The sequence below is a fragment of the Callithrix jacchus genome, chromosome X (assembly GCF_049354715.1).
Source record: "Callithrix jacchus isolate 240 chromosome X, calJac240_pri, whole genome shotgun sequence".
In the NCBI taxonomy this organism is placed as follows: Eukaryota; Metazoa; Chordata; class Mammalia; order Primates; family Cebidae; genus Callithrix; species Callithrix jacchus.
Window position 1 is genome coordinate 131,111,629 of NC_133524.1, and position 21,565 is coordinate 131,133,193.

At 39.1% G+C, this 21,565-nt stretch overlaps 1 pseudogene; it reads right to left on the reverse strand.

Moving 5' to 3' along the window:
- The window catches only part of LOC144581059 (tRNA (guanine-N(7)-)-methyltransferase non-catalytic subunit WDR4-like), a 37,467-nt pseudogene extending 18,994 nt beyond the window's left edge, over positions 1 to 18,473 (reverse strand).
- Between the last annotated feature and the right edge of the window lie 3,092 nt (positions 18,474 to 21,565).

Genomic DNA, 21,565 nt, shown 5'->3' on the forward strand with positions numbered 1-21,565 from the left:
GCATAAAAAGTTCACACCAATTCAAACTCTGGATTCCTCGTCTCCCATCCAGGATGCTCCAATTCCTGACTGCTATTGTTTTGCAAGTAAATTATACTGGAATGACAACCAGCCTACATTAAAGACTTGTGTAAAGCCATGGCCAGTTGCAGAATAGACTAAATGCATCATTTAAGTTTAGGTAGAAAACCCCATCATGGCCCCCTAAGGGATCAGTGCAGAGGCCTGCCTCTGTTTTGTCTGCCGTGGAACATTTTGAGGGCTGCAGCAGCCTTCTGAGAAGAGTTTGATGAATTAATTTCAAGGCAAATATACTACTCTTAGCTATCTAGTGCAAGGGATAACAGATGGGGTAAGCAGTAGACAGATCAAAAAAGCCTGGGAAGTAAGAGGCCTGGGGAAAAGATAGAAAAGGGAATGAGGGCTTTGTAAACCTTCTGAGTACATTAAGGACTCTGTAAGCCCACACACATGCCCAGGGATGGATGGATACTTAAAGAAGACCTGAGAAGACCCTGAACTTTCACCTACGGCTGACATTTGAGTTCTGTGCAAGCATATAGTGAAGGCTAGGTCAGAGCTGTAACACAGAGCCAATCTACTATTTTTATTTTTCTCTCTTAGTATGTAAAGAAATCTCTGTCCAATTATTTGTGGACCACCTAAGCTAACAGAACAAAGGCTCCAGTGAACACACACAACAAAGAATACAGTCTTTAAAAATGTTTCTAAAAGTCACCAGACCAAAGAACAAACAAACCTACAACCCACAATAAGCAGTAACAATAAGCCCTGGAGAAAGAGAGAAGCTGATTCCCTGAGTTACCACATTATGATGTTTTAAACATCTAATTTTCACCAAAAATATATGATTCATGCACAGGAAGAAAAAGAACAGATACTATCCCTGAGGAAGTCTGACTATGCTACTAGACAAAGACATTAAATCAATTGTGCCTCACCTGTGGCTCCTGAGGACTTTATGTCCCCACTACTATTAAAATAGACCTGTCCTGGGATCCCTTTCCTTTAACAATACTTTCTGCTTTCTAATCCATATTGCTAACTTAACCATTATAGCTCTCATTGAAAGTGGATTGGCATTCTACTTTGTAAATCAATCCTTAGGAAGTTTGGCTTAACTCTTGGCTCTTGCAAAATGTGTTCATGACTCTGAAAAGCTGAAGACCAACCCTTAGACATTAACCAAACAAATTCTGATCATATCTCTAACTGCCTATGGCACACTCAAATATAAAAACTCAAAATGTCCCAAGTTGAATTTGTCTTTTCTTTCAAAAGAAAAAAAATCCCTCTCTTCTTTCTTGGTTCCCTCTCTTGAGTGGTGTCACCATCATCTACCTAGAAAGTCAGAGGACAGCTGAGTCAACTGCATCCCGTTCCCCCAGGAAAAACAGTTTAGACAGACTTCACTTCTTATCGTTTTAAAAATCCATCCCACACTTCATCCTCATCAGCCTTAACTTGGTTCGGATACACGTTATGTTCCCCTATGTCACTGCAAGTTTTTTGTTACTGTCCCTGTTTCCAGGTTGTCAGCCCCATCCCCACCAATGCTAAATTCATTCTCCTTATCCCAGGTAAGGTGATTCATAGAAAAAAATATGCCCATGCCACTCCCCTCTCCAGTATACTTCAACAAAGCATAGCAACTTAAAGTTTGAATTCTAAGGCCCATTAAAAGCTAATTGCTGCCCTTACACCACTTGTTCTTCCTCTCTTCCATCCGAGGATCTCACCACCTGATATATCCTCCACTGCTGACAGAGTGATGTACTGTCCACACAGTCTAACCTTATCCTTCCTCTTTCAATCTTTCTTCCCACCACGAACATATCCTTATTTCACCTGCTGTCTTCAGGAAAAAGTTCAAATTCCTTTAGCCCTCTAATGTTAGTGTTTGCTATGCCTCCAACTTGACCAGGTTCTAGATATGGTCACAAAGGCAGTTGAAGAAAGGCATGCTAAGCAAACTCAGGAAATGAGCTAGTCATTAGTGTCAGGTAGACCCTGGCAGTGGGGCAAGGAAAGAATATGAACAACTGAAATCCTTCCCAGAATGACTGTGGATAAAAAAAGGAGGCAGAAAAGTTATCAAAACCACAGTCTAGGACCATATAGTGAAGGAATGAACTGTGACCATCACATTCGATACTCTAAAAGCATAAGAAGTCAAAATTAACGACATACAAGTAATAATTGATAAAAATTAATATTACACATTGAATTCATATAAGTTAGCAATAGTACTAGTATGAATAATTAATATTTATGAAGATGATCTCAGTCATGAAGGAAAGGGTACATTACAAGTCGTGCAATTCTCTAAATTCACGTGGAGGAAGTATTAAAAGTTTGGGTGCTCAAAGCTGACACTGACATGTAAAGTGTATATATACATAAGACATATAATAGTGTATAGATAATATATACATATATTGCAATTCAGTCCCCAAAGATACTTGATACATGCAACTAAGACACTTAAACCATATGTTAGACCTTTGCTATCTGCTAGGCCCTGTACCAAAAGCTGGCCTTTGATTTTCACTGACAGGTTGTGGTGAGTATTATTACTACCATTTACCAGTTAGGAGCTGGAAAGTCAGGAATATCATCTACCTGCCCATGATCACAATCCGAGTGAGTGGTGGACATAGGATACACATCTGGATCGATCTGACTCCAAAGCTATAATTTTCTTGTATCTCAGTTTTGCAAACTTTCCTGTTTTTTCATGGCAGAGGGGCCAGAAATTGGCAGAAAATGAAAGCGAACATTTTTTTAGAGAGAGAAATACAAAAGGCTTGGATAGTGGTGGAAAGCCTGGGATGATAGGGTGAAACCCTCCATAAACTTGCTCCTCCTTAAAAGCAATTCAAATGCTGGCAGAAATTGTCACGATCAACTTTTTGAGAACTCTGGAAATTAACCAAAGGTTTGCAACAATCCGAGAAGGTTTTTATTAAACAAAAGCCGCTGAGTCTCAGTAAGAGCAGCACGGCTCATGGCTTTTTAACTTCAACCATCCCCATTCCCTTTTTCCCAGCTTCACAGGAGCCTTAAAATCCAGCAGCCTCAAAAATCATAGCTGTGAAAACCAGCAGGCTGACAAATGATTTCTCCCCCACAAAAAAAGCTAAAATGTAAAAAGTCCAAGTGTCCTTCCACTAATAATAGTTATCTTTGAGTGTGGCATGAGATTCAAGACTTTTGCTTTTTACTTTATAACACTTCTATACAATTAAATTATTATGAGGGTAACTTTTAAAATAAATGACACAGTAAAGACAAAACAGGAAGAAATCATTCCTGAAAATGCTCTAATGAGTGAAGGATGGTAGATGGAAATTATACAGAATTGTGTATGACTATTTCTAATTTTAAAAGAGTATAAAATGTGACATTCTGTCTTTAACTTCATTTTAGTGAAAGTCAGAAACAGTTTCTAAGAGCTTTTATAGACTCAAAACTAGTCCTTGGTTTCTGATTCTACTTTATCTACAGCATTCTAAGTCCCTCAACTATAAATTATTTTACCACAATGATTTTCAGGGATTTAACCATAACAAGTGGGGCAAGGCTACAGTGTAGGACTTTGTTGGCAAACTTGCTCTGCTAATTTTGGCAAACATAACTGTGAGTTAACTCCAGCTATAATCTTAAAAGCTAACTGGAAGTCATTGTAAGCAGCTTTTTGCTCTGAATGTTATAGTCTGACCTGGAGCCTGCAACCATTTTTGACAGCGTAGAAGCAATGTATCCTGTGCCTGAGAGATACAGTAGATACCGTATGGAACTGCCTGCTGTGATACCATCTCCACAATCATTCAGGAAGCCTAGGAAGTGCGAATGAGCCTAGGAAGAAATCTGCCATGAAAAAATATCTTCCCACCTCCCACTCCAGACACAACACTTACACGTTTTGTTTGAAACAAGGAAGTAACCTGCAACATTCAAATTCTCCCCATAATTATTGGAAAATACCTCTGCTTACGACTAGGAAGTAATCACTGTAATCAAATTCTCAACAGTTATCTAGAAACCGTGGCTGGGATTCAGATGATATTTGAAAGCCCTGAAATTGTAAGTGTAGTTTCGTGCATCTGTGAATTTGGGAGAGACCATCATTTTCATCAGTTTCCCACAGAGGCCTGTGGCCAAAAGAAATCTAAAAGTCACTGATCTTAGGGTTTCCAGTATTAGACTAGAAAGTAATAGGCTGGTAAAAATGTCCCTCTCCTTTCCCTCCCCACCCAGACTATTCAATGGCAGCTCTAAGTCTGGATTCATCCCCAGACCTGCAGTTTTTTGACACTATACCCCGGCAGAGGATGGAAGCCCTGAAGGGCAAGCTGGAGGTAGGAAAACAGGACAAAACAGAAGGGCGCTTTCAAGATCCTGACCTGAAAGGGTCTTCAGGGAGAAAGATCTGTCTGCTTTGAGAGTAACTAGTTTTAACCAGGCTGTGATGCCTAAAGAAAGAAGCAGAAAGCTGGATGTTTCTGGATATGAGGACCAGATAATCAGCAACTACCAAGTTAGGAGCCACCAAAGATCGAGTTTTTAGTTGGATTCAAGGAAATTGTCCCTGAAGCCCAGCCAAAATAAGACCAATAGTCAGGTCTGAGTGAGTTAATCTGCCCAGTCTAGAGTAAAGCAGGCCAAAGCGAGACAGTAACATAATATATAGGGAGAACCGAGTGGCATCACAAGTCTGGAAATCTCAGTTTCAGTCTCAGCTCTTAGGCTAGCTCGTTGTGTGCACTTGGGCAAGACCCTTAACCTTTTGGGATACCATTTCCTTCTCTGCAGACTGTGAGCTTTACACTAATGACATGCACAAACATATATCATTGAGTGTTTCAGGTGCAAAACCTTTGTTTATGTTTCTAAAACCCAAAACACTCCAATTTAGGAGTTAATTTAGCCAAGTAAGATGTTATTTATTTATTCATTTATTTAAACTGACAAATAAAAATTGCATATATTTATGATATATATCATGATGTTTTTAAATATGTATACATTGTGGAATGGCTAAATCGAGCTAATTAATATATGTATTAACTCACATACTTATTTTTTTGTGGTGAAGATTTTTTAAAACTACTCCTTAGAAATTTTCAGGTATACAACACAATGTTATTAACTGGGATCCGGAGATGCCTCACACTTGTAGTGCAGTAGATTTTGATGTCTTAATTGCTATCTCAGGGTGTTCAGAATTGAATGAAATGCCAGAGAGGAAAGGTCTAGAAGTGAAATTATACTCAGGACGGCAGCTAGAAAATCACTGTCATAAGAAGAGAAATTAATGCGTTAATCTCTCTAATGGAGGTGGCAGAATTGATCAGAGGGAAACTTGGGGAGGATCCTGTTTGGGGGTGCAATTGTATCACATGGATTGAGAAAACCTTTGGGGAAAGATTTTTAATCTGTGCAGAGGATCATCATAGAGGCTGGCCCACACACTCTTAAGTCGAAAAATATATTTGTGGAGCATTGAACTTCTGAAGTGTTGACGAAACACATAGGAATAGTTGCCTATGTGACTGGTAGGGATGTCAATTGGTCTAACTCTTTTGAGAAGCACTTTTCAGATATGTATTTAGAGCCATAAAATAGATGAAATAGTTTGTGTGCCCTAACCTAGCAATTCTAATTTTGAGGACTCTATCCTAATGAAATCCAAATGACTGAAAATTTGTTGTGCACAAATTGTCATCACAGTGGCATTTATTATACCAGAATATGGGAAAATGAAACACAAGGTATGCAAAACCACTGATGTTCACTATTGTCTAACCCCTTCCCTCTTCCTTCATCATCATGGAATTCCTAGCATCCACGTGCATCCTTCTTTCCATTTACTTACTTGCAAAAATGTTCCCTAATCTAATATTACTATCTTCCATGCATTACCCTAAAGGCATTCATTCCCTTTCTGAAGGATACAACCCAAAGTCTCATCCTTGTTTTTAATCAAGCCTCAAGTGCAATACCTCTGAGTGACTGGCCTTCCTCTTGTTCATTTCCGAATGCAGAATCTTATGGTAGGCATAAGTATATGGATTTCTGCTTCTGGTGGTTGGCATAGTGGTGATCTTTACTATTCTCCACGTAATGGGAATCCTCTCTTGAGATTGGTAGTTAGCTAAACCGCTTTGTACCTTGATCCAGCAATCTTACTTCTGGGTGTATAGCCAAAGAAAATCAAGTCATTATCTCAAAGAGGTATCTGCACATTAATGTTCATTGTAGCGCTATTCACAATACCCAAGATATGGAATCAACTTAAGTTCTCATTGAGGGATGAATGGATAAAAAAAATGTGGTGCACATATACAATGGAAAAGCATTCAACCTCAAAAAGGGGAGAAATCCTGCATTTGAAACAACATAGGTAGATCTAGAGGACATTATAGTAACCTAAATAAGCCAAACACAGAAATGCAAATACTGCATGATCTCACTTATGTGCGAAATTTTAAAAAGTCAAACTCATAAAAACAGAATAGAACAGTAATTATCAGGGACTGGGGGTGGGAGAAATGGGGAGGTGTTGCTGAAAGACTACCAAGTTATAAGATGAATAGGTTCTGGGGATCTAATGTACAGCATGGTGACTACAGTTAATAATAATAAGTTGTAATCTGGATGTGGTGACACATGCCTATAATCCCAGCTACCTGGGAAGCTGACATGGAAGGATCCCTTGAGTCTAGGAATTCAAGTCCACCCTGAGCAGCATAGTAAGACTCAGCCTCTACAACGACAAAGGTATTGTCATTAAAATTTGCTAAGAGAATAAGTCTTAAATGTTCTCACCACATATAAAAGAAGGGGTAAATATGTGAGGTAATGAGCATGTTAATATGCTTGATTATGGTAATCACTTCACAATGTATACCTATATCAAATAATCCCATTGACCATCTTAAATATATACAACTTTATACAATTTTTATTTTTCAAAAGAGAGACATAGTTAAGGTTGCCAATTCTGTTGTAGTGAAGACTTGAGTTTGTTTAAATACTACAGAGAAATATTACAGAGCAAAAGGAGAGGTTGAGAATAGAGGAAAAGAGTGGAGAATGAAAGAAAGGGCTTAGGAAGGGATTCATTCAGTCATTCAACATATGTGTAAGGAAGGACCACCATATTTTTTTACACCATATAGGTTCTGAAAACGCAGTGGTAATTTAAACCCAGCGTACAGATAGGGAGACTGGGCTTAGAAGGAGGGACTCGCCTTCCTCTGTGCAAGGAAGAAAGGAGGTAAGGATCACTGCTGAGGTGGATAGGTTTTTAGTGGCATAAAGGCAGAAAGCTGAGCGACTTCCTGACTGAAAATGGCCATTTTCCCTAGAGAGTAGGAAGCAAAGGCCTTTTACTATGACTGAAGGTTAAGAAGAGTAGAGAAGGTTTTAAATAGTTCTTGTGGAGCATGAGGGGATATGGTGATTAATTTTATGTATAAACTTGTCTCAACTGTTCTCTGGATCTCCAGGCTATTGGCCTGTCCTACAGAATTTAGATTTTCCAGCCCCTACAGTATTTACAGTATTTAGTCAATTATTTAAAATCTCTCTCTCTCTCTCTCTCTCTCTCTATCACACACACACACACACACACACACACACACACACACACACTCCTCCTATCGATTCTGTTTCACTGGAGGATCCTGGACAGCGTCCAAGGACTGAGTTGGAATTGGACATCATGAATGTGTAGTGGCTGGCACCCATCCACAGGGTGGCAGGATTTCCTCTTGCAGCACTCAGCAACTCTAGAGTAAGAAGGCACAAAGAAGGCAGGTGCAGTTGAATTGACCAAGGGTTAGAGTTTTTCTGGAAAGTGGGATGGAAGTATAAGGGGGATAGAGAGTCATTGAATAATATATCACAGGTCTAGTCTAGGTCAGGAAAGAATTAAAGACAGAAAAGGGTTAATTGACTAGAACAACATGGAAGGGCCAGGGGACTGAAATCTGGTGAAGTTAAAAAAACAAACCAAAACAACAACAAGCAGTTATTATGGGTTGAGTCGTGTTCTCCTCCACCTCCCCTATAAAAAGATACATTGAAGTCCTGATTCTAAGGCACATTCTCAGAATATGACCTTATTTGAAAATAGGGTCTTTATGAAGATAATCTTCATCAAAAACTTATAGAATTGGTATAATATATGCCTCCATTTGACATCTGAGGAAACCAAGTTGTAGACAGGCCAAAGTATGCAAGATCACAGAGCTAGCAAGTGGCGGCTAGAACTTGAGCCAGATCGGACTGACTGCAGAGCCAGCTCTCTTAAACACCTCACTCTAACGAGTTCTATATATGAAATGAAGAAATTACATCTACATATCAATTGACTATGCTGTTTTATATTCCTAATATAAATCTCAACCCAGTCAAAGGGCCTGTGCAGCATAATGTTTAAGAGTTTAGGTTTTAGACTGGTGGCTTACGCCTGTAATCCCAGCACTTTGGGAGGCGAGGCGGGTGGATCACGAGGTCAAGAGATCGAGACCATCCTGGTCAACATGGTGAAACCCCGTCTATACTAAAAATACAAAAAATTAGCTGGGCACGGTGGCACGTGCCTGTAATCCCAGCTACTCAGGAGGCTGAGGCAGGAGAATTGTCTGAACCCAGGAGGCGGAGGTTGCGGTGAGCCGAGATCGCGCCATTGCACTCCAGCCTGGGTAACAAGAGTGAAACTCCGTCTCAAAAAAGAAAAAAAAAAGAGTTTAGTTTTTAGACTGGGAATTGTTAATGGGTCAAAAAATATAGATATAATGGATAAGATATAGCATTTGATAGCACAGCAGAGCGACTACAGTCAACAATAATTTATTACATATTTTCAAATAACTAAGAGCGGAATTGGAATATTCCTAACACAAAGAAATGATAAATCCCTGAGGTGCTAGATGTCCCAATTACTCTCATGTGATTAGTACACATTGTATGCCTGTATCAAAACATTACATGTACCCCATAAATACATACAACTTTTTTTCTTATTAGAAGATTTTATTTGTTTTTTATCTTTTTTTTCTTTTGATACAGAGTTTCACTCTTGTTGCCCAGGCTGGAGTGCAATGGCACAATCTTGGCTCACTGCAACTTCCACCTCCTGGGTTCAAGCAATTCTCCTGCCTCAACCTCTCGAGTAGCTGAGATTACAGGCACCCACCACCACACCCAGCTAATTTTTGTATTTTTGGTAGAGATGGGGTTTTGCTGTGTTGGCCAGGCTGGTCTTGAACTTCTGACCTCAGGCGATCTGCCTGCTTTGGCCTTCCAAATTTCTGGGATTACAGGCATGAACCACTGCACCTGGCCTTATCTTTAAATTATTTTTATTTTATTTTATTTTACTTTATTTTATGTCCCAGGATACATATGCAGGATGTGCAGGCTTGTTACATAGGTCAACATGTTCCGTGGATATACACCTATTTCTTAAAATTAAAGAGTTCAGGCTTTAAATGCTTAGCCAGATCTAGGATTGAGTGCTCTGCCTTATCATCAGTTCAACAAATCTTAGACTATTTGTTCTTTGAAGCCAAATACACCAGTATTTTTCTGCATATCCCCTTCTTCCCAGATCCCTGTGAGAAGCATGAAACTGTCCTTTCCCTGAACTCCCACATAGTTGTGTCTATACTGCTCTCAAGGCACTTGCACTTTCTTAGTAGTTCGTTGTTCGTTTTTTTACGACTTCCCTACTAAAATATCAGCGCCATGAGGGTGAGACTCCCCCACCTTCCCCATAGCACCCAGCATATTGTTTGCACATGCCAGGCTGATAGTAAATATTTGTGGAATTAAATGAATAAATGAGTTTTCCCTTAGCAACAGTGTCACCAATTTACATATGCTACCAGCAAGTGGCAGTAGTCTCCTTTGGCTCGTCTACCATTCAGCACACTGCTGCTCATTAGAGCCTAAAATCATTTTACAAGTAAAGCAATTCCCCGTTTTAGATAGTTTGGCAGAGCTGAAAGTGCTGAAACCAGAACCTGGTAGTTTGAGCTTTTAGCCCCAGATCTGCCTCTGATTAGATATGTGACTTTCAAATCAGTTCTTTACTTTCTGGGTCTTTTTCTGTGTCTGCAAAATGAAGGCTGGAATGATTTCCAGAGTTTGACATTCTGTGATTTTCATACCCTGCAAACTCAAGACAACGAGAGCTGTAAGATTGTTGGCTCGTTGCCACTGTCATTTTTTTTTATCTCTTGTAGGAGGTATTTATGATCAGTGCATCGACAGAGGTATTTCCTCAGAAATTTTCTCTAAATGCTCTTTCCTTGTTTGGATGTAATGGAAGATCACCAGGACCTGACCATCCCTCTCTGACTACTGTTCACTCTCATGAAGAAAACGGGTACTGATTCTTAGAAGTGAAGGAAGAGGACAATGAGGGGAGGAGGGTCAGCTCAAGAACCACAGGATCAGCCAACATGGGAAGGCTAGGAATCAGCTGATTGGATTCCCAGAAGGATGTCTACTGTATCTGTTTCGAAGATTCTGCATGAATGTGTTTTAAAAATTATATTCTGTGGAAAAGGAGTAGTTACTTTTTATAATTACTATGGTAATTCAACTATTTAATGTTTTTAAACCACAGTCCTATCTTCATCAATAAAATACTGTCCCTAAAACACTATTGGAGAGTGGACAGCTGAGGAGAGAAGGCTCTGCGTCAAAGATAGGAAGCAGTAAGCCAGAAACTGGAGCAAAATGGCACATATTTTAGAGGCCAGGGTAACTTCAGGTAAGTGTCGGGAGAGAGAAAGTCTTTCTGTGTATGTCAGGTTTTAAAGGCAAAAAGGGACAAAGGGCTGCTGCATTACTTAGAAAAAAAAGATGCAAATAATTGAGGTTTTATATTTGGTTAACAGACATAATGAATATCACATTTAAAGTTTTGTTACTTAGAAAGATGTAATAAAGGAAAGTGTTATTTTGATAAAGAGTTGAACTTGGTGTAGAAGTCTGATTCTAGCTACAAGAAAACATTTTCACTCTTACTATCTTGTGGCAGAGAGTGCAAATTACTGGAACAAGGAGTAAATTTGGAATAAGGATCTCCTCTGAAAGGGAAACTAATAAGGAAAGAATAAATGTTGTTTAGTTACAAGAAACAACTGATTTAACTTTACCTTAACTAATGATATCAATGCATCTCAAGTGTGCATGAGAAAGAGACAAATTTTTCTGTGCGTGTGCAGCAGCACTCTCTAGGAGAAAGAAACAATCTCTTAATATAATACTAAGTGAAATAAACCAGATTAAACTTCTATAGACAATGTGATCCATTGTGTTTAATTGTAACATATACACTTAGAAAAATGAGTGGAAGAAAACATACAAAATATGTTCACAGTGTTTGTGATGGAGTTTTACATAATAGACAATTCTACTTTTCTTCTGTATAATTTTCTTTATCTTGAATTCTCTGTGGAACTTAGAGAACATTTACAATGTAAAAAGTAAAATTAGTGTCAAGGCCTACTATGTTAATAGTGAAAAAGGTAGGTACGGCTAAGGTTCTCTGGATCCTTGAGGCCCATCTTGCTACCCATATTCCAACAGATTCCCAAGGGTAGGATATAATCACAAAGATGCCTCAGGAAACAGTCTACTTATTGCTGAATCACTTAAGTATTACGTTGGTGCAAAAGTGAGCATGGTTTTTGCCATTAAAAGTAATGGTTACTTACCCTGGTAAACTGGCTTTCTGCGTATGAGGTGAAAGGACCCTTTTTGCCCCTTGAGCTTAAATGAGCTTAGACTAGAAGTAAAGCCTAAGCAGGTACAAGACAGGTCTGCTTTTTTCTCCTTGGCCCACCCTGATTTCCTTTTTGGGCAAGGTCAAGGCAAATAAACTTGTAAACAGGAGACCACTCTGGGCTGTCTGGTCATACCAGCTACATAAGATGCAGGGGCAGGGGAGAACACAGAACAGAGGGAACTTGCACCACACTGAATAGATCAGCCCCAGTCCTGCTCTAACTAAAATCGCTTTACTCTTACCAGAGAAAGCTCTAACCCCTAGTAGGAGAGGAAAAGGGAGAAGCCTGGCCTTCCTCTAAAGCAGGATTCCCAAACTTTGACAACGACCCCGGTACACGTATACCACACACCCCCCCACCCCACACACACACACACACTTGAAGTAAAACTTTCACAAACAATACATTATCCTCAGGGCTGGCTTCCTAGATGTGTGCCCTGTTATAGTAGCACAGGGTCCCGTGCTCAGAAGAGCCCCATAGTTGGTTTAATGTCCTGCTACCACTGTCTAGGAATCTTTAATAATTTTATTTTTGAATTTGTGTTTCATAAATAAAGTCAAATGCAAGAGTGGAGCATGCACGTGGGCAGAGGAGACGCGGACAATGTGTGTTTCTTGTTGCCTCATTTACATATAGTGTTTGTGATGCCCCTGGAGAACACAACCACAGTGAACTGGAAATGCTTGGGAGTTCAGCAAGTCTCTTAAGGAAGAAGAAGATGTGTTCCCTCTACATCTAAGGCGGAGTAGGGTAGTGATAGACCAAACAGGTGGCACTTACCTTTTGAATGAGACCTTGTTTCACAGGCAGAAAGAATGCAATGCAATGGAATTAAAAGAAATATGAAAACCAAGGAACCCTATTATATCCTATTGTGTTACTTTCCTATATTATCCAACCAGTTATGCTGAAAATGATGACACAGAAAAAAAGGGAAAAGATGCAGCAACCCTTTCTCTTTCATCCTGCCTTACTCATCAGTAAACCAAAGGCAGAGACTATTTTTAGTATGTGGTTGTATCAGGAAGTGAAATAAAAACACTTCAATTCATTTTGTGCAGCATTTCCATTGTTCTGGTAAGAGCTACAAAATACAAAGTGTGTAGTTTTGGTGATTCTGCATGTAAATTAAGTTCTTTTCTATTTTTGTTTTTAAACTGGCCCTGTCAAACAAAGATAAATGGTAAAATCTATATTAATAATCTAAGTTATATTTTTAAACTTAGGGTGGTAATAAATAGCAAATAAAAAACAGTGTGGCAGCCAGGTGCAGTGGGTCTTGCTTGTAATCCCAGCACTTTGGGAAACCAAGGTGGGCAGATTACTTGAGCTCTGGAGTTCAAGAACAGCCTGGGCAACATGGTGAAACTTGTCTCTCCAAAAATTAAAAAATTAGCTGGGCATGGTGTGCACCTGTAGTCCCAGCTACTCTGGAAGCTGAGTTGGGAGGATTCCTGAAGCCCAGGAGTTTGAGGCTGCAGTGAGCCTTGACTGTGCCACTGTCTTCCAGCTTGGATGACAGAGTGAGACCCTGTCTCAAAAAAAAAAAAAAAAAAAAAAAGTCCAATATGGCTGTCAAGTCAAGAGAGAGACTGCAGAAGAAAGAAAAGAGCCTTATATTTGAGTCCCTCAAGCAACAGTATTTTCTGCCTTTTAATTGAGGAGTCCCATATTTCCATTTTGCAGTGGGCCCCACAAATTATTTAGCTGGTCCTGCCTATAATGTATGAGGTCCGTGATGCTTTCTACTCTGGTATTCTCTGTTTTTAAATGCTACCCATGGATACCAACACATAAAAATGGTAAGTACTTAAGGTGATGCATACCGCAAATACCCTGACTTGATCATTACACATTCTATGCCTGCAGCAAATACTCACATGTACCCTATAAATATGTAACGCATTATGTATCAGGAAAAGAAAAAGGCTAAGTGTGGTGGCTCATTCCTGTAATCCCAGCACTTTGGGAGGCCGAGGCAGGTGGATCGCTTGAGCCCAGGAGTTACAGATCAGCCTGGGCAACATGGTGAAATCCCATCTCTACACAAAAATTGGCTAGGAGCACACCTGTGGTCCCAGCTACTTGGAAGACTGAGGTGAGAGGATTGCTTGAACGTGGTCGAGGCTGCAATGAGCTGTAATCATGCCACTGAACTCTAGACTAGGCGGCAGAGCAAGACCTTGTCTCAAAAAAAAAAAAAAGAAAAGAAAAGGAAAGGAAAGAAAAAAGTATAACCCATATAAACACACAAAGAACACAAGAAATAATAATTAATGATGCCATAAAAATGCTATCTTTAGTAATCCACATAACTTTAGAATGGTCTGGTCCACGAATGTGTCAAATAAAAGGAGTTGTGTAAATTGGGTTAAAAAATGTGGTTCATGATCCCCTAAATTGATTTCATGACCCCTAATGGGTTGTGACAGGCAGTTGGCAGAACCCTGCCCTAGAGGTTAGAGTTCACGGTTAACATTTCCCTAAACATTTTCTCTTCAACTCAACCAGAGCACTTAGCAGCCAGGTCTGGGCTCAGTCAAAGGTGATGTCATTCCCCCTTGAGGGAGATAATCAGAGGTACCAGGAAAGTCCTACCAGCACCTTCAAAAGGCTCCTTGACTAATTATTGTCATGACTTCTAGAACCAATGAGATGGCTAATTTGGTCCCTCAAGGCCTTATACAAATGTCTCTTTGATCTTACCTCAGTAGTCTCTGTAACCCATCAAAGCAATACGTCAATTAAGTTTATCCCAAGGCTATCCTAGGTACTGGGTCAGGAATTCACTTCCTATTCAACTTCTCATCTAACATCTAAAAGTATGCTCTATTCAGTTATCCCAATAGGGTCACCAGACAGGATTATACAAGGCACACTAAGTATTAACATCCCACAGAGGAAACTGCATTTCTAACAAAATTAATACACAGTTCAGAGGATGAGCTTAGAAGTCAATTAGATCAGATACTAATCCTAGCTCTGTCCCTCTATTAGGCATGTTACTTAACCTTTCTGAGTATTGTTTTACTCATCTGTAAAATGGTAGTATTTATATCTATAGTGTTGCTGTGAGGATTAATGCTTGCAAAGTGCCTAATAGCACTTAGTAAATGATTGCTGTTATTATTGCTGTTGTCTTTTCCAACAGAGATATTTAAGTAAAATTTTCTACAAAAACCGTCTTCCTTATACAATTCTGTTTCTGTACTGTTCAGTCCAGCCAGAAGGGTCTTTCCTGAGAGCCTGGATCAGTGATTCTCAACTGGAGGCAACTTTGCCCACTGGGTGATATTTGACAATGTCTAGGGATGTTTTGGTTGTCGTGACATGGATAGAGGCCAGGGATGCTGTTAAACTTCCTACAGTGCACAGCACCCTTACCCCAGATACACACACAACAAAGAATTACACAGTCCACAATGTAAAAGAGCCAAAGTTGAGACACCCTGCCTTGGCTGAAGCCTGGACCAGCATTTATTAGAAAGTACATAGCTCCTTCAATACCTCCAAAAACTTTTTTTCTGATTTTGAACAATTATATTTCAGATTTTGTGACAGTTCAGTCAGACCTAGCCTAAATTTGTCATCATGAAATTTTTAGGCAAATAATTAATATAAACAAGATGTATGTGTGTGTCTGTGTCTATGTGTGTGTATGAATACAGTGGTGAGGAGTGATGGTGAGAAGTACTTCCTTGAAAGAATTAAGCAATTTTAAGTACTCCAGGAATAAATTACTTTTAATAAATAAATTAATAATTTATTAAAAGTAAATTAATGAATTCAGTAAATAAATTAATTTTATTCATCCATACAATAGAAATCCTGTAGAAATCTCTATTAATTAACATTTTAACCTACTTTAAATTACTGAGTGATTACCTGAAATGAAACTGGTGCAAAATTTAACACCTTCAAAATTATATTACTCCAACCCTGTGACTCCTATCTTCCAAAGTTCCCAGAGCTCTCAGAATATATGGCATGACCAGGGTAAATTTTGATCCATTCAAGGCAATCACAAAAGGAATGAGATGGAACATTAGCATTATAGCTAATATTAACTCAACATTCATGTGTTTTACATTCAGGAGCTCATTTTATTTCTGTAGCATTATGAGGTAGATTCTATTATGATCACCACCACCTCCCACACACAGTTTTACAGATAAGGAAACTGGAGGTGGAAGAGGTGAGGTGATATGCAAATAATTGAGGCTAGTTTCTTGAAACTTAAGAGTTTATTTTTGTTAACCAAAGATAAATGATTGCAGTCTGGTGTAAGTCAATTGGGAGAAACAGATTCAACTGGCTTAATATAATTTTAAAGGCCTATATTTCTCCAGTTGTGATTTACTTGCTTTAAGATCTTATTTTGAGTAGAGAGAAATTCTTCTTACTGAATTTCTCATTTTTTTATTTTTCATATTGTTCACTGAGGAACCATCAGTGCAGGCACCATGGAATGTAATTGGGATATTAAATCCAAGCTAAACATTTGAATACTTATCCTCATATTATAATGCAGTTGTTCCCAAAGTGTGGTCTGTGGACCCATACAATTTCTTGAGACATTCTCAAGGGGTCCACAAGGTCAAAACTAATATAATATCAAAATATTATTCGCTTTTTTCACAATGTTGAAGTTTGCACAGGTAGTGCAAAAGCAATGGTGAGTGAAACTGACAGTTCTTAGAATGAATCAAGACAGTGTAACTAAACCACGAATTTGTGGTGGTGTTTGTAGTCTTCAATACCACATTGTACTGTAGTCTTCAATACCACATACTCAGGGGAAAAAAAAGCAGTTTCATTTAAGAATGCCTTTGGTGAAAGAGCAAAAATTATTAATTTTATTAAATCCTTTTATATTACATGGTTATGAAATGGGAAGTATGCATAAAGTCCTTCCATATAATAATGAAGTATAGTGGTTGTTTCAGTGAAAAGCATTTGTCCAGTTGTTTGAGTGGAAAGATAAATGCAAAACATTCATTGATATGACTTCATATTCCACATTGCAACTAAACTTTAAGAACTACCAAGCCAAATGACTTCACTGGTGAATTCTACTACTCATTTAAATATAAATAATAGTAATGCTATGTAAACTCTTCCAGAAAATTGGAGACAATAGAATACCTCTCAAGTCATTATTTAAGGACTACATTTATCTGACACCAAAGCTATAAAAAGAAATTACAAAGAAAAAAAGGGTCTGTGGTTACAAACTAATATCCCTTATAAACCTCGACACAAAACTTCTTAACAAAATCTCAGAAAATCAAATCCAACAAGATATATTAAAAAAGTGAATACATTGATATCAAGTGTGGTTTATGCCAGGGAGGCAAAGTTGGTTTAACATTCAGAAATTAATTCAATTCACCATATTAATTGATTAAAAAACTAAAAACACAGAATTTCCTCAGTAGACTTAAGGAAAGACTATACCCATTCCCAATTAAAAAAAAAAAAAAGCTCTCAGCAAACTAGGAATAAAAAAGAACTTTCCAAACATAAATGGCACTTAGAAATAACCTACATATACCATCATATTTAATGATGAAAAATGACCATTTTTCCTCTTAAGATCAGGAACAAAGCAAGAATATGTGCTCTCACCACTTCTAACAATGTACTGGACATTCAGACCAGTGCACTAAGGCAAGAAAAGAAAAAGCATCCAGATCAGAAAGGAAGAAATTAAGCTATCTTTATTTTCAGAAGAAACGAGATAGAAAATCCAGTGTAATCTACAAAGAAGTTAGTAAAACTAAGAATTAACTTTAGCTTAGTTGCAGGGTATAAGATCACTATACAACGTTTTTCTATACTAGAAATGAACAATCAGAAATTGAAACTTAAAGTACTGTTTATAGTAGCATCAATAGTATGAAACACTTAGCGATAAATTTGACCAAAAAAATGTAAGAGCTGTACACCAAAAACTACAAAACATTGCCGAGATAAATTTTAAAAGACTTAAATAAAGAGAGGAAGAGTGTTCATCACTTGGAAGAATCAATACTGTTAAGATGTCACTCTTCCCCAAATCGATCTGCATATTCAATGCAACTCTAGACACAATCTTACCATGCATTTTTATAGAAGTTAACAAGCTGGTTTTAAAATTTATATGGAAATGCAAAGGACTCAAAGTAACCAAAACAATTTTGAAAAGAAAAACAAAGCTGAAGGGCTTACACTACAGACCAGCCTGTCCCCACATCATCCTGGAGGCTGAGGACAGGCATGCCCCGCTTCCGCCACCACCAGTGCTTGTTTATGTCATCTGGGGGCCTGAGGATCACCTGGCCCCACTCGCCACAGCTGGCACTTGCATGCATGATTGAGATTTTTGTGGGCAGACCTGCACCACCTGCCACTCTAGACAGCTCCCTATACTAGGATCAGGGCCCACAAATGCCAAGAGACACTCCTATGGCTAGGATTGCAGGAATTTATGGTGGGAATGTGTACCCCTGAGGATAACTTGCTTACCTTTTTCCCACAATAGGGAATTTCTCCTGGCTCTGAGCCTATCTTGGTTGCCTCCGGCTCTTTCTCAGAGGGGCCTTGTACCTTGCCTGCTGAATTCCAGTGTTCTGTCTTAGAAGCTCTATTTAACATGTGGTTATCCACTGCTGTTTTCGTCTTTCTTTGTGGAGGAGGCAGTTGCCAGGCACCTCTAGTCAGCCATCTTGAAGCCCCCAATCCAATTTCTTAAAGAGCAAAATATTTTAACAGACACTTTACCAAAGAATGTATATGCATAACAAATAAATACATGAAAATTTCTCAATATCATTATTCACTAACTGAAATAATCATTAACTTTAAATTAAAATAGTGAATACTACAACACATTCATCAGAATGGCTAAAATTATAAAAATGTATTATTCTAAATGTTGGTGAGGATTTAGGGCAGCTGAAACTCTTATACATTGTTGGTGGGAATTTCAAATAGTATAACTAGTTTGGAAAACAGTTTTACAGTTTCTTTTAAACATACACCTACCATATGACCTAATCATTCACTCTTAAGTATTTACCCAAGACAAATGAAAGCATATGTTCATATTGAAAGCATATGCTTAAAAACTTGGACATGAAGTCTTTATTTATTTGCAAATTTCTTTGTAATATTTCCAAACTGGAAACTACCCAAATGTTCGTCAACAGGCGATTGGATAATTAAATTGTTATATGTCCTTAAAATTGAATATTACTTGTCAATAAAAAGGAATTAATTTTTAATACATGTAACAATATAGATGAATCTCAAAATAATTATGCTGAGTGAAATTAGACAAACAAGAAATAGTTTATCTATTGATTCAATTTGTACAAAATTCAAGAAAGTGCAAATGAATCTGTAGTTACACAAAGTATATCAGTGGTTTCTGGAACAGTTGGGGAGCTGAGAGGTCAGAAGGGAGTGATTATAAATGGTCATAAGAAAACTTTGGTGGATGCTGGATATATTCATTATCTAGATTGTGGCAATGATTTCATGGATAAAGTGGTTTTAAAAATATCTCCACAAATTCTTTGATATACCTTCTTTCAAGAGCCATAGTTTACTTCTTCTCCTGTTGAGTACAGGCTGGTATTAGTGACTCATTTTTAATGAATAAAATATGACAGAATTTACAGTATGTCATATCCAAGATTAAATCCTAAAGGGCGTTGCAGCATAGTGAGTGCATTCTACGTTGGATCACTCACTCTGGGGAAATACAGCTGCCATGCATAAGAACACTCAAACAGCGCAATGAAGAAGCCCATGTGACAAAAAACTGAGACCTACTCCCATTTCTTCTCATAGCCATGCAAGAGAGCCATCTTTAAAGCAAATCCTCCATCCTCAGTCATGCCTTTGGATGCAGCCCCAGCTGTGGTTCTGACTGCAACTTCGTAAGACCATGAGCCCAAACCACTCACCCAATTAAGACACTGCTGGATTACTGGCCCACAGAAACTCTGAAATAGTAAATGTTTATTGTTTTAAGCCAGTAACTTTGGAGTACTTTTTTACATAGCCACTATATATATCTACATTCATGTATTGCATATATATGTATATATATATCAAAACATCAAATTATTCTCTTTATATGTATTAGTAGTTTTTTAAAATACGTTAATTATACTTCAGTAAAACTAACAAGGAAAAGAAACTACCATTTATTGAGTTTTGGTGCTTATCAACAAAGAATATCCACAATTATCTTCAAAAGATATAAAATACTCCTCTTTGTTCCAACTCTGTATCTGTGTGAGTCCTGATTCTCTTTCACATACTGCAACCAAACAACATTGGCAACTGACTAAACACAGAAGCAGATTGTTTTTTATTATTCTAGATATTGAAGAGATTTGCAAAAAATGCAAAACAATGCCACTTTTCTCATTAATTTTTTTTGTTTTAGATAATGTAGGGCTTTAACATGTATTTTACCAGTTTTGAGAAATACCTCAATTCAATATGATATTAAAATTACAAACGGGAGAGAGGGGACTCAAGATGGCGCTGTGAGAACAACCCAGGATTGGAGCCCGCGTTGAATTCGCAAACGGTGAGTCAGTGCTGCATTTCCAGACTGATCTTTGTTGCCCACAGAACGGGGAAACTCCCAAGTATAAAAAGACACGGGACGCCAGGCAGTAGGTCTGCCTGGCGAAGCTGGCAGCCGGGGCGGCGGCGGCCGGCCCTACCCAGCAATCCCCACAGGGCGCGCTTGTCCGGGTGCCTTGTTGAACCGGCAACCTGAGACTTGAGAGGGCTGGACTTGAGACTGAATGAGACTTGCACAGTAGCCCAGCCCAGGGGATTGCAGGGACAGATCGTTTGGGATACCCAGTGGGATGAACAAAACCGCGATTTCAAACTATCCCGGGCAGACGGTCCGAGACGCTCTGTGGGGGAGGGGCGTCCACCACTACGGAGGCAACCTGCCCCAACTGATATACACGCCCACTGCTGAGGCAGCCAGCCGTTGCCGAGGCAACCCGCCCCAACTGAGATACACGCCCACTGCTGACGCAGCCAGCCGTTGCCGAGGCAACCCGTCCCTACTGAGATACACGCCCACTGCTGACGCAGCCTGCCGTTGCTGAGGCAACACGCTACAACGAAGAGACTCCACCGCAGGGCATGGCGGAGACCACAGCAGAGCCGGCAGGAACAGCGCGAATCACACAACAGCAGGGCGGAGCCTCGGCAGCCAAACAGTGGCTAGTCTGCCTTTGAGCTGGGCAGGACACCTGATCGGACATCCAAAAATAAAGCCCAAACCCCTCAACACAGAGCATTTGAGAAAAAAAAAAGGGTTGTTTAATGAGCTGTGTTGCAGCAGAATCAAACATAGCAGCCTAACAGCCCTGAATGAACAACAGAGTGCACAGCTCAGCAATTAAACCCCTATAAAGTACAAACTGTCTCCTCAAGCAGCTCCCTGACCCCTCTATATCCAAAAGACTGTCATTAGGCAGGCATCATCCTGGGACAAAGAGAGCAGAAAAAGAAACTGGTAGCATCCCTCGCTGTGCCACGGCTACTAGAGGTGCACCCCAGACAAGCAGGGTCTGGAGCGGACCTCAACAGTCATACAGCGAAGGGGCTAGACTGGTAGAAGGAAAACCAAGCAACAGAAATACTTCATCATCAACATTCTGGGTGTCCACTCAGAGACCCAAATGAAAAGTCAGCAACTACGC